Genomic DNA, 18,561 nt, shown 5'->3' with positions numbered 1-18,561 from the left:
ATGGTTCTGCAAGCTATGCAAGCATGGTGCCAACATCTGCTTGGTTACTGGGGAGGTCCCAGGGAGCTCTTACTCATGGCAGAAGGTGAAGCAGGGGCTTGCATGTCACATGGCAAAGCAGGAGCAACAGAGAGAGAGACAGCTGGGGGTGAGGTACCACACACTTTTAAATGACCAGATATCATGAGAACTCACTCACTACGGTAAGTACAGCACCAAGCCATGAGGGATAGTGCTAAGCCATTCATGAGGATTCACCCCCATAATCCAATCACCTCCCACCAGGCCCACCTCCAAAACTAGGGATTACAATTCAACACGAGATTTGGGCAGTGACAAATATCCAAACTATTACTATATCACTATCCCATGGGAAGTGGCTGAAATGAGACAGCAGATGTGAAAGTGAACTGTGATGCTGTACACCAACGCAAACACACCCTCCTCATTGCCAAGGGAGGCTGGACAGCAGGGAAATCAGGATTGGACAGGCTCCACAGTGGAACTGGCTCTGTGAGTGACCAGTGGCTGAGGAGCGGCTCTTTGCAGAGAGAGGATAGCAGACCCTCTCTGGAGGCTTCCAGACCCTTGTGCCCACATGAAAAAGAGCTGGGCAAAGTGACAAACCCCGTCTCCCCAAGGCCTCCCTTAAATGAACTTAAGTGATACCCCAACAAGGTGGAATAGACCCTCTGTCATCTAGTATTTTTAAAACTGTCCTCAAGAAGGCTGATGAACTGTTTCTCAAATCTAAAGGCCTACTGCTGATCCTCGTGAATATTAAAAAACAGCTACAATAGTGCTAACAAGGCAGGGCCTGAAATTGGGGTCTGGGGCAGGGGCAGATCTAGTACTCTGCAACCTGTCGCCTTTTGTTCGCTCACTCACCTTGCAGCTCCCGGCTCCTCGGAGGACCTGCAACTCTTCACACCTGGAGGGTACTTTGGCCACTGGTGACTTGAATTCCACCTAGGAAACACACAAGAGATGAATCACACCTTGTTGTCCACTGAGGGTCACAACAGAAGTGGCTTTATAGCAATTTTGGAAAAACTTGGGAGGAAACATTGCTCCTGCCGCATTGCAGTGTTCTGGAAGAAAACAGGCCTAATTCATCCTCCTCCAGGTTTTGGAGAAGAGGAGGGAAGATGAAGGAATAGCAATGATAAGTCTGCTTAGTGACCCTGAATCCAGAGATTACGTCCAGCCTGATGGGAGCAGGCCCTTGTGCATGAGAAGGGGGTAGCCTCAGGGTTAATTGGACACTGCCCCCACGCCCCCAACAGAGCTCCAGCTCTCAGCAAGTGCTCTTGAAATTCTTTCCATCCAATCCACAGATGCCATCTACACCACAGGAGCTCACCTTTGAAGATAGCGATGTAAGCATTGTGGCAAGAATCACTGCCTTCCCTAAGAAAGAAATGCAGTAGGATGTACAAGAAAGCCTAGGGGCTACATAAGGAGGAAAAGCTGAAAAATGATGGAGGAGGGACAGGCTTTGGGACAGGGAGAGGATGGGCTTCCTTGCACAGGACAGTTTGGGAGCGTTATGACTGAACCTGGAGAGCAATTTTACAGAATGCTTTGGCCACATGCTAAGTAGCATGGTCTGAGAGCATGCTTGAAATGACTGAAGGGGGCAGTAGTGATTACAAAAAGGGGATTGGGATTATCTACTGTAGAATGCCAAAGCTCAAACCACAGCTAGACCTGAAGTCCAGATGTGTATCACCAAGGAATCTGGCCTCTGTGCCTCTCATATGCACAATTCATGGGAGGCAAATATTCATCAGGTGTTTCCTGTTCTATACGAGGTAACACAGGCTCATGCTCATTCATTTGTTTAATGAATATTCACTCTGTGCAGGCACTTTTTTTAGGTGCCAAAGGCAGCAACAGGCAAATCCAGCAAGGTATTGTCCTTGCAGAGCTTATATTCCAGTGGGGAGAGACAAATCAAAATACACAGCCCAAACGAGCACTTCCAGATAATGAAAAGTGCTGGAGCAAGATAACCCCCTCTCTAAGCCACCTGTGGGCACCCCTGTCCCCTGCTCCGCTGGCATTGCTACCAGGATGCTGGAAGCAAACAAATGGGGAGACTTCACTCTCTGGTGTTTTCCCAGGCAGCAGCCCTCAGCAAAGCCAGCGCAGTGGGAAAACAGGAGAGCAAAGCTGCCCTGTCTTGTCCCCACTGCTGACACCTGGGAAACTCACTTAGAAAAAAATTGTTTGGACTATAAATAAGATATGAACAGTGTTATTTCTAGATGATAACCTTAAGAGATGATTTTTATTTTCTTCTGAATTTTCTGATATTTTTATTACTACAATGCATTATTTTGCAATAAGGAGAGAAAAATATTTTTTAATGAGAAGATTGGCCTAGCTACATTAAATAAATAAGAAATACATTTGGACAAATAGGCAGGGGCCACATCTTAGGGTGATGAACAACATCTTACCATATCACTTTATGGTTTACAAAGCAATTTCACAAAAACATCTCCTTCAACCCTTATAAGACTTTCTCGAGGTTACATAGAAAATGCAGTAGAATGCCTGACCCTCAGGTCCCTGACTTCTAGGCCAATGTATTTTCCATTATTCCACTGCCCATCTGTAGCAGACCCTACTTCTCTTTACATCTGAGGGATTCAGAAAGCCACTGAGCCCCAGATCTGAACTCTCTTGTCCCAACCCTTGCCTTCTCCTATAGTGACCATGCTAATTAATTCATGCATTTATTGATCTAGTCTTTATAGACCCCCTACCAGGTTCCAGGCACTGGGTGCATGGGATATGGTGAAAAAGCAAATAGGTCTCCCAGTGGGTTGGGGGAAAGGCTTCAACAAATGAGTGAATATATGATATAAATCATGGTAACTGCAGTAAAAGGAAAGTAGAGAGTATTATGTGAGTGGCTAGTATGAGAGGGAGCTAATTTGGACAGTGGCACTAGCCCTTCACTCAATTTCCCAGCAACATGCTGTCACTGAGTACAACCAAGGTAAGTAAGACAGCTATTCTAAGATGGAGGGTGAGATTACAAGAGACCAACCTGAGTCTCAAAGGGTGTATGTTTTGGATGCCTAGACAGCTTGCAAAGCCACATAAAAAGTTAATTAAGAACATCACACGTACTTATAATAATGAAACAGCTCCCTTAAACCCAGTCTGAAACAAGGTACAGTTTACCAACCAGATAGGTCATCAGAGATGTCCCAAGTCCACATATGATTGTCACTGGGAGAGGTCACAGAAGGCCAGGAATGTGAAAGTGAAGGTTAAACCAGACAACAATATGTAGCTAACAATAAAAGGTGACTTCAAAAGTTCATAAAAATGGAATTAAACGATGAAAATTACAAATATAAACTTGATTTCCCAACATAAGCTCCATCATGTTTGATACACTTTTTAAAGCAATGACAACAGCCATATAGTCCATCCCTAAAGAAATGAGAGTCCTGGGAATTTAATCATGTCAATGCAGTCTTTTTTGCATTATTAACTGAAGAAAAATGAGTGCCCTTCAAAGATTTAAGATTAGAAAACAAAAAGAAGTCAGAAGGAGCCAAATCAGAACTGTAAAGTGGATGCCTGACGATTTCCCACCAAACCTCTCTTGAAATTGCCCTTGTCTGAAGAGAAGAATGAGCGGGAGCATCGTCCTGGTGGAGGACTCTCTGGTGACACTCTCCCAGGTTTGTTTGTTTTTTTTTTTCTTTAGGTGTTTTTCTTCTAATGCTTTGGCTTTCTCATAATAAATGCTCTCATAATAAGGAGATGTTATTGTTCTTTGGCTCTTCAGAAAGTCAACAAGCAAAATGCCTTGAGCATTCCAAAAGACCATTGCCATGACCTCTGCTCTTGACTGGTCCACATTTGCTTTAACTGGACCACTTCCACCTCTTGGTTTGATTGTGCTTTGTTTTCAGGATCATACTGAAAAAGCCCTGTTTCATCTCCTGTTACAGTTCTTCCAAGAAGTCCTTCAGGGTCTTGATTCCATTTGTTTGAAAGTTCCATTGAAAGCTCTGCTCTTGTCTGCAGCTGATCTGGGCACAACGGTTTTGTCAAACATTGAGTGGAAAGTTTGCTCAATTTTAATTTTTCAGTCAATATTATGTAAGCTAAACCAGTTGAGATGTCTACGGTGTTGGCCATCGTTAGTTCTGTTAAACATTGGTCCTTTTTAGTTAGGGCACAAACAAGATGTATCTTTTCCTTGCAAATTGATGTGGATGGTCTGCCGCTATGGGCTTCATCTTCAATGTCATCTCATCCCTTCTTAAAATGAGCTGTCCATTTGTAAATGCTGATTTTTGGGGGGGCATTGTCCCCATGAACTTCTTGTAAAGCATCAATAAGTTCACAATTCTCCTGCCCAAGCTTCTCTACAAATTTGTTGTTTGTTTTTGTTTCAATTTTAGCAGAATTTGTGTTGCTTCGATAGGGGCTCTTCTCAAACTGATGTCTTATCCTTCTTAGTGACTCAAACTAGATCCTGTTCAGATGTTATACCAAGTTAGTATGAGTTTATTTTGGTGCTAAAACAATTTTGATATTCTGGTATTTTTTTAATAATATGCATTTTCCATGAACTTTTGGAAGACCCTTTGTACAAGCCAGGACACTTCAGTGTCCAAGTGGATGGCACAGGCGTCCAATACCACAGGACTTCAGATCGGGAGAGGACAGGAGCTGAAATGTCAGGAAAGGCTTCTGCGGAGCGAGTGGGATTTAAACTGGGCTTAGAGAGTGAATGGGATTTGGATGCTCTTCAGGATAATCCCATTTAGCAAGGTCACAAGAAATGCCCAGGAAACCCGCAGCAGTCGGTGGGCCTTCTCTTCCAGATGCTAGTGGCTGGCTTCCTGGCCTCTCGCCTGTCCTAGGACTTGAGAGTGGGCCTGTACCCGCCCCATCATGTCTGCTGGTTTCTAAGTGTCTCTGTAACAATGCTCTGAAGAGCCAGGAGTGCTGCTGGCCACCAAAGCTGAACATGAAGACTGATTTCAGCACCAGGCAAGCTGGCAAATGCTGAAAACACCTGGCTAATTAGCTCGTCTGCACATTGGGCTTTTACTGCAATATATCCACATGCAAAACTCAAATACTTCCAGGTGCTGGGACCCAGTGGCGACAGAACATTCAAGTCAGGTTATGTTCTCAGCTGCCATTTGATATTGCAGGCCTACCACTGCGATCCGGGCTAGGGTAAGCTCCCTGGACACACCACCGACTGAATGATAACAACAGCAATAACCATAGAATGATGAGAGCACAGTCTTATATGGTGCTTCAGAGTATACAAAGGATTTTGTCATTTATGCCTCTCATTTATGAGTCACTATCTTATTTGTAATACACCTACATTATTATATGGTTTTCAAAGATTACGCTATCTTATTTGTAATAAGAACATGCCAGCAGTTATGGATCCTGGTTGACAGCTGTGGAGGGCTGGGCCTGGGGATGCCAGATGTCTCCCATATACTCCTCCGTGTGACACTTAGTCATCCTCAATGACACCTCCATCTCCAAAGCATTCCACCTCGGTGGTGTGGCCTTTGAATGGATGAAGAGAGCCTTAGGTGAGGCTCAGGATTCTGTGCTCAGTTCCCATGTGACCCTAGATGGATCTCACTCTGTCTTAAGAACACTAGGCTTTGGTTTTAGACAGCCCTGGGTTCAAGTCCCAGCTCTGCCACTTCCTACCTGTGATCCTCAGGAAGTTATTTATCTTCTCTGAGTCAATTTCTCCTGTGTTAAACATGGATGATAATAGCACCTCTCTCATAAAGTTGTTGTGAAGATGGTAAGATACACAGCACATATAAAGTGCTTAGCACAGGGTATGACCCGTACTTAGTCCTTTAAGTGCTAATTATATTATTACTATTATCATTATAGGGAGGATAGTACAGTGTTGTTCCCTCACCTGAACCCACAGACTAGGTCAGGACCCGGGGGCGTGGGCATCCTCCCTCTTTCTGCATGAGCTCAGCATGCTCCAGTGGGTGGAACCGAGGGCCCTGGGTGAAGACACCTTTGTGGAGAGGCAGCATTCTCTCTCAAGCAGCTGGGCTTGCAGAGATGCTCTTCTCCCAGTTTCCATGCCTTGGGGGGATGGCGGAATCTTGATCTCAAGCCATAGACCTGTACTGTCCAATACAGTAGCTGCAAGCCACATACGAAGGTGAGCACTTGAACTGTGGACAGTCTAAAGTGAGATGTAAGAGCAAAAGATATTTCAAAGACTGAGTTCAAAAGAAAGGAATGTAAAAGATCTTGTTAATAATTTTTAGAGTGACTGCATGCTGAAATGATAATATGTTGCATGTATTAGGTTAAATAAAATGTTATTACAATGAATTTCATCTGTTTCTTTTACTTTAAAAAAAAACGTGTGGCCAAAATGGAAAATTATACATGTGGTTCATGTTGTATTTCTAATGTGCAGCGCTGGTCTGGAGCGTAAGCTCCATGAAGGCAGGTGTCTCTGGTTCACAGCTGTATCCCAGGCATCCAGAACAGCACCTGAATGAACGAGTCAGCCAATGAGTGTGTGAGGCTGGAGGAGAGTTTACAAGAAGCTGGAGGTCCTACTTGAGCAGACAGGAACAACTCCTGGACTCCTTGAGTGAGGGTTGAAAGCAGGAATAACACAGGCTCCTTTCCAAAAAGCTCAGGGTGGGGACACTGGGACCAGGTCAGGAGGGGAATTTGCTCAGGAGGCCACAGGTTAAAGCAAAGTAGAGCACCCAAGAGACAATGTTTTGGGGGAATTAACACAGCAGATGTTATGATTAACACAGCCTCGGTCATGTGCAGATGGGGAAATGGAGGCTGGATTCCAACCAAGCACATCTCAAACCCATGCTCTTTCTACTGAATCCCTTACCTCCCACAGGCAATGTAGAGGTGCAGAAAGAAAACCAGACTTGGAATTTTTTTTAAAAAAAGCATATTCCCCCATGTCCCCGCTGATGTTAACCGCGGGCAAGTCACTTGGCCTCCTTGGGCCTCGGGCTCCTCTTGTCCTCCTCCATAGTAGGTAAACCACCAGATCCCGTCCATTTCATTTCTTTCTAATGGGGTGCAGAGATAAGAAATCCTATCCCGGAAAGTAGTCTCGAAGGCTGAGCCCTGCCCAGTTCCTCTCCTCGCTTTCATGCTCCAAAAGAGGCTCTCTGACTGAGGTTTCTTTGCATCACCCAAATCAATGATTTGTTTAAGGGTTCTCTTTGATTTAACTTGGTTTTAGACGCTTTTCATCAGAAGCCAAAACCGTGCAGACTCTTTCCTTGATCTTGTAATGAAATTCCCTCTGAGATATTTAATACTAGAAACAGCCTCTGCTATACCATATTCTCTTTCAAGAAAAAAGACATCTAAATAACAAAAATCCTGCCATATCCAAATAAAAATCTCAGATTGTGAATGGACTTGTCTCTCTCGTATCTGCTTTCATTGTCCAGTTGCCATCCATACCAATGAATTTCCTACATTTCTTATAAAAATGGAAGGTGGCCAGGCGCAGTGGCTCACGCCTATAATCCCAGCACTTTGGGAGGCTGAGGCAGGTGGATCAACTGAGGTCAGGAGTTCAAGACCAGCCTGGCCAACGTGGTGAAACCCCAACTCTACTAAAAATACAAAACATTAGCTGGGCGTGGTGGCGAGCGCCTGTAATCCCAGTTACTGGGGAAGCTGTGGCAGGAGAATCACTTGAACCCAGGAGGCGGAGGTTGCAGTGAGCCGAGATTGTGCCATTGCAATCCAGTCTAGGCAACAAGAGCGAAACTCTATCTCAAAAAAAAAGAAAGAAAGAAAGAAAAGAAAGAAAAGAAAGAAAAGAAAGAAAGAAAGAAAGAAAGAAAGAAAGAAAGAAAGAAAGAAAAAAAGAAAAGAAAAGCAAAAGACAAAAAGAAACAAATAAAAATGGAAGGTACTTAATACACCACCAGGCTCTTGTGCCTGCTACAAGTCTTGACGGGATCCTGATGCTATAATGTTTTCTGCTGCGTTAATCCTTCAAAACATTCTCTCTCTTGTGCTCTGCTTTGCATTGACCTGTGGCGTGCTGAGTGAATTCTCCTCCTGACCTGGTCCCAGCCTCCCCACCCTGAGCTTTTTGGAAAAGAGCCTGTGTTATTCCCACTTCCAATCCTCGCTCAAGAGCCTCTTACATTTTAATCTAACCAGAGTATTTTAGAGCCAAAACTGACTTCTCAGAGAAGAAAATCTCACCCACTCCCACCCAGGTGAAACGCCAACATTATTTTTATCAGAAGGGATAAAGAAAGATTTGCCAGTATCAACTGTGCCATTCTAAAGCAAGAAAAAGTCAAATCCCGGCGGGCAGAGCTGCTTTCCAACATAACCCCATGCAGGATTCTGAACTCACTTTATTACCCGTCTGTGGCTCAGCCACTTGTTGAATTATTATGGATTTTTAGTCCCTTCCCTCACCCACTGAGCAGAGTGGTTGACCAGCCAGCACTTTCTAGTGCTCATGAGAATGACTGAGTTTTAAATAAGCAGCACACACTAGCACAGCAAAGCTGCTGTCTCAAAAATGATTACATACAGAATTCCAAAGCCAAACAAATTCACCCAGTGGCTCTATTCAGCTAACATTTACAGAGTGACTCCTAGTATAAGATGCTGTGTTAGGAACGGGGTAAAAAGCAAGTGAGGCCAGGCATGATGACTCACACCTGTAATCCCAGCACTTTGGGAGGCTGAGGCAAGAGGATCGCTTGAGCCCAGGAATTTGAGACCAGCCTGGGCAACATAGTGAGACCCTGTCTCTACAAAAAAAAAAAAAAAAAAAGAAAGAAAGAAAAAGAGAGAGAGAGAGAGAAGAAAAAACTAGCTGAGTGCAGTGGTACATGCCTGTAGTCCTAGCTACGTGGGAGGCTCTCTTGAACCTAGGAGTTTGAGGTTGCAGTAAGTGAGCCATGATCACACCACTGTACTCCAGTCTGGGCAACAGAGTCTCAATCGTGTCTCAAATTAAAAAAAAGTGAGTAAAATGTTATTCTTCTCCTCAAATAGCTTATAGTCTAGTGGAGATAAATGCATGTGAAAAACTAAAATGTAAGGCAGAATGAGAAAAGGGCAATAAGAAAAGACATGTACACTGAAAAAAGACTAGAAGGAAATGCACCACAATATCAACGGTGGTTATCTTGTTTATTGGGTTTACAGGTGATTTTTATGATGTTCTTTAGTATTTCCTATATTCTCTGTGTTTATGTTAACCCCCAGGGCTGTGGGGATGGGAAGGGAGATGGAAGAGGTCCAGCATGTGTTTGGAAAAATGTGAGTAGGGAACAGGGTGCACTGGCACAAGGACAGAGTAAGAGATAGGACAGGAGGGCTAGAAAGCCTTGAATGCCATGCCAAATTGACTCGGTTGCTCACTGTCAGTGTTTCCATGGCCTTTTGTGATTGTTGCTGATGCATCACCCATCACACTGGATTAGACTTGTGTACATGTCTACCCCCATACATTTTTAGCTCCCTGAGGTCAGGGATCATGGCTCATTCATTCTGTAACCATACCACCCAGCATAATGACTAGCACATAACAGGAGTCAACAAAATCTTCTTGGATGTATTGGATTCTAACAGGGTTATTCCTTATTTTGCAGGTTATAAGGAGTCATCAAGGGTTCCGGGACCTGACATATTTTAGGGAGTTCATATGGAATATATACCAGGCACTACGCTGGGAGCCTTAATGGTCTTAATTGACCCTACCTATAACCCTCATTGTCCACATTCATTTACACATGAGGTTCAGAAAGTTTAGGTAACCCACCTAAGGTCATACAGTCTGAAGAAAGTGTAGGGGCTAAAGTCAAACAGAAAGAAGTAAGGAGACTAGACCCATGAGAGGCTGTGGGGACCTAGAATGGCACAGCCACTCGAGAATGAAGTGTGGAGTGAGGCTGGCATCTGGGAGGCTGTATGGAGGTAGCACTTACAGCTGAGGGGTGATGAGCTCCGTAGCTCCTGCATCAGGCACATTTATCATTTCTGATGTCAGCACAGGACACACAGCACCAACAGGGACTCACCGTTGCCTTATTAGAATAGCTACCAGAAGTAGGATTTGTGCAAAGAGCCCCTACCCATGCTGTGAATAGTCCCCCTCCATTCTCTCATCCACTGGCTTTTTCATGAAACTCCTAGACCCAGACACTTTCATGAAAATGTTGATACAACTGGCTCTGACTACAAATGTAAATCAATTTCCCTAGCCTAAACAAAAACAGAATTGGGAATCAGAAATGCTTCCTCATCCCATCTCAGTCACTGACTAAATAGGTACTCTTCATCTATTTCCTTCCCCTCTCTGAGTCTCAGTTTCCTTATCTGTGGATTGATTGGGCTGGACAAAATGGTCTTTAAGATCCTTCAGACTACATCCAAAACTGTATGTTCTCAGGAACTTTGTACTCCTCCTTAGCATTTATGACCATTGTAACTAAACAATTCCTGGTGTAACTAGTGAACATCTATTACTCCTGCTGGACTGTGAGCTCCCTGAGGCCAGGGACTATCTGCCTTGTTCCCAGTAATATTTGCAGCCTTGACTAGAGTGCTGAGCATGGAGTAGCATGCTTGTCTGCAGCACAGACACATGGCTGGTCCCTGGCATGCCCTTTCTCTGGGTTGGAGCTGTGTGTGGACAGCAACCAGCCTTAAGCCTTCTCACCATGATAGGGCTTCTCTAATGGTGCTTGCTCTCTGGAGGACACTGTTTCTCTCCATGGTTCAGGTGGCCAGTTAGTGTCAGATTTATCCACCCTTCCAGTCAACCCTGGAAAACTCTTTTGGATTTTCTAATAAATAAGAGGTCAGTGGTGGGGGGTTTGGAAACTGTGTGTGTTTGCATTCAAAATACCCTACTGCTCAATTGGAAACATTTTCACACGTCTCTGACTCAGTGGCACAGAGAGATGCCTAGGGATGCCACTAGGCATCCCTAGGGGCAGCTCAGTGCCCCGGTGAGACTTAGCAACTCCAGCCATGGTCGTCCATCCTGCTCCCTAACCTCAGCCCCACATCTCACGTTAAGAGGCCAGGCCTTTCTCCCTCAAGCCCATAGTAGGCAAGGATGCTGGGGTTCTTGTAGGCAGGAGGATGCCTGGAATGACCTCCACCAGGGCCTCTTATCCAAGGGGTCCCAAAGCCGCTCCTTGGGGCCAACAGCTGCATTTTGGCCTGTGCTTACCATTCTGCAGTGTCTCTCTCAACATTAAATCAGTAGCCACTGACATTACAGTGTCAGTCATGATGGTGTCCATAGAAGGAAGAGATCTCCTTCCTTTAAAGACATTTATTTCCAGAAAATGAAATGAAGGCATTCCTATGCCCTTCCTTCGTTTCTAGGACAATGGGCAATGTCAAATCCTCAATAGAGCTGACAATCAAAGACTAAGAATAATCATGCATCAGTTGTTCCCCTCTGTTTCCTCCTGTCTCCTTCCAATCCAGGCCCCCACCACCCGGCCCCAGTGCTCAGTGCATCACAGTCCCTAGATTCTTCTTGTCAGGTGGCGTTTAATTGCTTTTCTCTACCCTTAAGGCCAAATTATACTCAGGGTGACCTCTCTGTTCCCAGAGTATTGGCCCTTTCTGAGTTCACTGTTCAAAACAACACCTGGGAAATGCACACACAGGATCCAGAAATGAGATTAGTGCATTCTTGTACAAGCCCTCTCACACCCTCTCAGCTCCTGCTGAGCCAGCCAGAAAAGTCAGTGAGGACTCTGCTTTCATGGGCATTGTTAATGAAAGTTTCGCTTGCTTAAGTTTGCAGAAAGTAGGGCACGGATCTGCGCTTCATCATGCAGTGCCCCGCGAGATGCCTCCTCAAGATAGCTGGCTGGTTATTAACTAAGCACAGCTGGCATTGTGTGTGCTCTGAGGCTGGCTGCTCTCATTCCAGCTTGGTGGTCTGAGCATAGGAGAAAATGGTCTCTTAGGAGAAGTCTGTCAGAAGTGATGTGACTTAGTTTAGATATCTGCAGGTGGGGCTGACTTCTAAGAAATTGGCAGGGCCATCCAATGATGTCAGCAATGTCACCCAGACCTTCTGGGGCTTCAAAACAAATAGCTTTGCTGGGATTCATAAAGCCACCACCGTAAAGTGGAACTGCTGGTGTGGGGGAGGGGTGGAGTGCACCCTGGAGAGAGTGACCCTTACATTGATGGACAACAGAACACTAAGTGTTCAGACATCCGACCTCACCCTTCACTGGTTCCCACTGCTATGGAATGGAGTGTGAACTCGCTTCCTGGGCTGCTTGGGCTCTTTTGGTCTAAGGAGACACAGCAAGCACTATTTTCCAAAATAGGACAGGACAGAATGGAGAAGAAGAATGCAGAGGAATTCATCTTTCCTACAAAAAGAAAATAGTCTCTGGTGGGTTCTCCACAGAATTAGTGCCCACTCCCCTTGGACAGTCGCTGTTCTATAACAGTGGTCCTGCCTCCCATTTTCCCTCCAGCCAGGCCTCCCTGCTTTCGCTCACTTTGCTTCCATATGAGAAAGGCTTTCCCACATCTCTTCCATCTCACCAAATCTCCTCCGCTCATTAGGCAGGGTTTTAATCTATAAGGGTTGCCAACAAATTATCAAAAACCAGGTAATTTCTTCTCTCACAGTTCTGGAGGCCAGAAGTCCTAAATCAAGGTGACTGCAGCGCTGTGTCCCCTCTAAAGGCTCCTGGAGAGAATCTGCTCCTTGCTTCTTCCGGCTCTGGTACCTTCAGGTGTTCCTTGGCTTGAGGTTATATCGCTCCAACTCTGCCTCTGTCCTCATTTGGCCTTCTTCTCTCTGTGTCCCTCCTCTGTGTGTCTCTTTATGAAGACACTTGCCACTGAATTAAGGGCCCACCCAGATAACCCAGGATGATCTCATCTGACGATCTGTAACTTCATTACATCTGCAAAGACTCCTTTTTCCAAATATGGTCATATTCACCAGTTCTGGCAGTTAGGACATGGGCCTATCTTTTTACCATTCACGCCTCTGCACGCACTAATTCTCAATCCTCAGAGTACATCAGATCCTCTGCGGAGATTTTTAAACACTCCAGATGTGTGGGCCTCACTCCAGAAATTTGTTTTCACATGATCCTGGATGGGAAATTAAATACGTATTTTCTTTTCTTCAATTCCCCAGTTTCTCAAGTGGAGCCAGGATGGTGGGGCAGGGGTGAGGAGAGCCACATCTCCTGGACAGTACTTCATTGAAGAAGACATTATAAATAAAGAATACCAGCTTTCACTGATCTGAGTATCAGCGTTCACTGATCACTTTCTTCTCCAGGATTTTTTTTTTTTCTGACTGAGTCATGAATCAGGCTGTCATCCATTGTTTTGTAAATGTGGCACAAAGAATGTCAGAGACCTTGGAGATCATTTAATCCAGTGGTGCTCCACCCTATCCAATCAATACCCTATTTTTGTAACAAATATTTAGAAACACCCTCTTTACCACCTGAAATAAAATTCCTAGAAAAGTCAACCGACCCAAATGCATAAAGTAGCCCTAATTTTAATAAAAGGAGAAAAAGGAAATGCGATTAATATATATAAATATATATCATATATGTATATTATATATATATCATATAGGTATATTATATATATACATATATATACACAGAGAGAGAGAGAAAGAGAGAGAGCGAGTGCACACTTGGCATGTCATTCCATGCAGGAGCCATGCTAATCTTCTCTGTATCATTCCAATTTTAGTATACGTGCTGCCAAAGTGAGCACAGAAATGTGATTCTTAATAAAATAATGTCTTTCAATATGTACGTGCTCATGCATGCCTGCACTGGAACACATAATGAAGTAGTCAACACTTCCACCTACCTATAATGGATAAGTTTAGATTTAACAGAAGACAAATAGAAGCCACTTCATATAAGAAGTACAAGGAAATAAAAGAGCAGAAGGATATAGGAGGACAATAGAATAAAGAAGTGTTACAATGAGTTACCCTCCTTTCCTGGCCATACATGATAACAGGAAGAAGGAAATAACCTTCACTGAGGTAGAGATAACAAGCCAAGTCAAATTACAAATGTGCAAGCAGAGAAAACAAGGAAGCACAGGATCCTGTCTCGTGAGCTCAGTCTTATGTATAAGTGTAGTGTCATGATAATTTATTACGCTGTGACATGGGGCGGGATAGTGACAAAGTGTCAGAAAACATGTTTCCAGTCTGGAAATCCCACCCACTGTGTTGAGGCATATATTGTCTTTCGCAGGAAAGAAAAAAGAAAAGAAAGAAAGAGAGAGAGAGAGGGAGAGAGAAAGAAAGAAAAAGAAAGAAAGAAAGAAAGAAAGAAAGAAAGAAAGAAAGAAAGAAAGAAAGAAAGAAAGAAAGAGAAAGAGAGAGGAAGGAAGGAAGGAAGAAAGGAAGGAAGAAAGAAAGAAAGAAAGAAGTGGCTGGGCGCGGTGGCTCACACTTGTAATCCCAGCACTTTGGGAGGCCAATGGGGGTGGATCACAAGGTCAAGAGATCGAGACCATCCTGGCCAACATGGTGAAACCCCATCTCTACTAAAAATACAAAATTAGCCGGGCGCGGTGGCACACCCTGTAGTCCCAACTACTCAGGAGGCTAAGGCGGGAGAATCGCTTGAATCTGGGAGGCAGAGGTTGCAGTGAGCCGAGATCATGCCACTGCGCTCCAGCCTGGCAACAGAGCGAGACTCTGTCTCAGAAAAAAAAAAAAAAAAGCCTTTAAAATGACATCCTTACAGTATGGGCGGTGAGAAGAAGGGGATGGACTGGGAAAAGTTGTTGGGTAAATCTTGAAGGAGAATATCAGAGTGAGAGGGAAGAACAAAAGGCAACCCCAAAGAAGTAACCATGATAGCTAATTTTTGCAAGAGATTTCTTATCATTGTACTACAAACATAAATATATGTGATAAGAATATTATTTTTAAAACAGATTTATAAACAAGTTTGAGGTGCCTCTGCTAATTTAAACTAGTATCTAATTCTACATCTGCTCGATGAAGTCTCAGATTTCCTGTTACAGACCTGCGCATGGGTTCCTTGCTTTGCAGTAACTGCATATCGCACTGTGCCCTTTTCAGTTAAGTGTATATTTGGAAATGCTCTGATCTAGACAGAATGCATGAAGCAGGGAGATCATCTCATCATTTCAAGGTTTTGTCTTTATTCCATTTAGGCTTCTCTTCCTAAAACAACCATTTCCTAAATACCGGGCTTTCGGCTTAACTTCTTTGAAAGTGTGACAGGCATTACTCTGGGGGACAGCACTGACCCCATTAGAAACACTCACCAAACAAGGGCTGAAAAACTATCTATTGCATACTATGTTCGTTATTTGAGTGATGGGTTAATTAGAACCCCAAACCTCAGCATTATGCAATATCTCCATGTAACAGACTTGCAGGTGTACCTCCTCAATCTAAAAAAAAAATAATAATAATAATAAGGAATAATGATCAAGTGTAACCTCATTCATTTCTGTAATGAGGAAACAGGCCCAAGAGGGTAGGCCAATGGTAAATTTTGCTCCCCTTCCTGTCACTAAGTTCCTTGAGGGCAAGGAGGGTATGGGATACTTCTCTGGCATCTGCATACAGCTGCCAGCACAGAGCAGCACACATACCTGTCTGTGGCCCTAGACATGCCTGCTGTCTGTATTCCATCGGGACTCTGGATTCTCCTTTTCAACCTGAAAGCCACTCGTTTCTAATTATTCATCCATAGGAAACACAGGCAACGGATCCCCAGAAGCCACTTGGGACTGAGTTTCAACACGTTTGTTTTACACAGTTTAAGCACCCGCACCAGCAGCTGAAGACCATAGCATTTCAATGAAAAGCAACTGGCTCCCTCCCCAACCCCTCTGCCCGTAGGCTGCTGTGGTTAGCACTGCACTCAGAGAAAGAATAAATAAAAAGCAAAAGCCCCAGTTGTTCTAAGATAACCACAGAGATGACAGATGCTGTTGCATGCAAACTTGCGGGAGAAGAGAGATAAACAGCAACATTACAAATCCAACAAAGCATGGTGACCAGAAGCCTTGGTGGGCAAGTCCTATTGCTGAGGTGTGATTTCAGAGATCAGGTGGAATGTGCCCTCTTGGTCCCACCCTCCCCTCACCCCTGCACTCTTCCTCTTTCAGCTGGCTGGGTTTAGAATTTCTCCAGTAGGGAAGAGGATTTTGCCCTGCTGGAAGAATGCTAACTCTCACGGTGAGTGACCCTTTGGGAGACCCCCAGCCCCCAGCTTACAGGATAAACAAATGGCCAGGAATGAGAAAAGCTGAGGTGCGGCAGCAAAGGGAGGGAGGGTTCCTTTGGCCCCCACCTCTCAACCCCGAGTAGGCTCCAGAGAGCTGCCAGCTGTGGTCATGTTCATCCTGGGCTGAGGGCAGAAGGATGGCTCAATACCTTAGCTCATAGCCACCACTTCTGGGGCCCACTTCCTTCCTTCATCAAGCAGTGTAAAACGACGAAGACCCAAGACAGCTGGAAGCCACTCGCCTTGCTGTCCATGGTGGCTCCATGGTGTATTTGTCTCTTTTGTCACATTCTGGACACAACCCAACACATCCATGTCACCAATACCACATATACCTGGTGGCGCTGCAGCTTTCTGTTGACCTGCCTGAACTAGTCTCCAGGCACCAGGCTTATCACTCACACCGAGCACAGTGCCTGGCATTCAGAAGTTGCTCAATACATGTTCTTGGATTGAAAGAGCAAAAAGGGCAGGGGAGCCAATTCCACTCTATGAAATGGGAAAAGCTGTCAAGGAACAGCCGTCATGTTAGTTAGGAGACCACAGACGCATTGTCACCCACCTTTTTTTTTTTTTTTTTTTTTTGAGACGGAGTCTCGCTCTGTCGCCCAGGCTGGAGTGCAGTGGCGTGACCTCGGCTCACTGCAAGCTCCGCCTCCCGGGTTCACGCCATTCTCCTGCCTCAGCCTCCCGAGTAGCTGGGACTACAGGCGCCTGCCACCGCGCCCGGCTAATTTTTTTGTATTTTTAGTAGAGACGGGGTTTCACCGTGTTAGCCAGGATGGTCTCGATCTCCTGACCTCGTGATCCGCCCATCTTGGCCTCCCAAAGTGCTGGGATTACAGGCGTGAGCCACCGCGCCTGGCCGTCACCCACCTTTTTTGCAGCACGTAGCCATCTCGCCCATTTTCAGAGCTGCTCTTATCTTTGTCATGACTGTCATCTCCACAGCATCAGTAATGACAAACTTAGAAGGTGAGAGGCTTAACTGTAAACCACACCTTTTTTAAAAAGATTTTGGGGCTGGGTACGCTGGCTTACGCATGTAATTCCAGCACTTTGGGAGGACGAGGCAGGCAGGTCACGAGGTCAAGAGATTGAGACCATCCTGGCCAACATGGTGAAACCCCATCTCTACTAAAACTACAAAAATTAGCTGGATGTGGTGGTGCGCACCTGTAGTCCCAGCTACTCGGGAGGCTGAGGCAGGAGAATCACCTGAACCCGGGAGGCAGAGGTTGCAGTGAGCCGAGATTGCATCACTGCATTCCAGCCTGGGTGACAGAGCGAGACTCCGTCTCAAGAAAAAAAAAAAAAAACAACACTTTGGAAGCAGCGTGATAGATTGGCTAAAATGTCAGGTTCTAGTGACAGAAAAACCTGGGTTCTGATCCTAGTTCTTCTGTGTATGAGTTATGAGCCTTGGTGAAGCCACTTCACTCCGCTACTGTTTCCTTGTCTGGAAAAGGGAGCTAGCGCTACCACTGCCTTGCGGGGTCTGCTGAGACAATCCATGTAATGGAACAACACTTCTGACTGTCTTATATTTCATTTTTATTGCTGGTCTCCACGCAGTTACTCAGACAGTGCGCAAAAGCAAGAAGAGAGCAGAGTTCTTTCCCTTCCACTTTTCAGCTCCTGAGATGAAAGCCTGGACGTAGCAAGGCAGGGGCTGCAATCTCAAGCATACAGAAGAGTAACAGAAATGGGCCGAGTGGTCAGGGGCCGATGAAGCAGAATCGCTTTCATATCGAGTCTGCCCTCCTCCCTCTGCTGGAAAAAGACAGCCTCCTTGGTTTTCAGTTTCCGCCTTGAAGAGACATGAGTACATGAGTGATTTCCCTTCCTCCTTAATACTCTATGAGAGAAACAGCACAATGTTGCTAGATGGCAGTCAATGCTCAGGCTGAACGCAAGAGGGTCAGCAAGAGGTGGCGGGGAAGACGCCAGAGGCGGGCAGGGAGGTCTCTTTAAAAGGACAGCTGCTACCCAACCCAACCAGTTGTCCACATACTAGAACCGAGTGTTTCCAGTTCTGTTGATTATTCAAAGATTTTTCAGAATTTTTAAATGTTACACACGTTCAGGGTCAACATGAAATGGCAGGTTTATTCCGTGCAGTGTTTCTTGTAATATTAACAGCAAATGACTAAAAACAACCTGTGTTCATCAGTAGGGGATTGCTAAATTATGGTAAATCCATACAATGGGATACTACGCCCCTGTAAAA

At 45.0% G+C, this 18,561-nt stretch overlaps 1 protein-coding gene and 1 non-coding gene across 2 annotated transcripts in view; both read right to left on the bottom strand.

Annotated features, from left to right (window-relative positions):
• CRACR2A (calcium release activated channel regulator 2A) overlaps positions 1 to 18,561 on the bottom strand; it is a 137,050-nt gene that overhangs the window by 96,196 nt on the left and 22,293 nt on the right. Inside the window, exon 3 of the mRNA XM_030804541.1 lies at positions 889 to 969. The gene's annotated coding sequence lies outside the window, so the exon portion shown is untranslated. The remainder of the gene's footprint in view (positions 1 to 888; positions 970 to 18,561) is intronic.
• On the bottom strand, positions 13,710 to 13,815 carry LOC115832958. Its single transcript, XR_004028371.1, has one exon. It is a non-coding gene; the product is annotated as a U6 spliceosomal RNA (small nuclear RNA).

Source organism: Nomascus leucogenys, chromosome 23, assembly GCF_006542625.1.
Source record: "Nomascus leucogenys isolate Asia chromosome 23, Asia_NLE_v1, whole genome shotgun sequence".
NCBI classification, from domain to species: Eukaryota; Metazoa; Chordata; class Mammalia; order Primates; family Hylobatidae; genus Nomascus; species Nomascus leucogenys.
The sequence above is the reverse complement of the archived record's forward strand: the minus strand, read 5'-3'. Positions and strand labels throughout refer to the sequence as shown.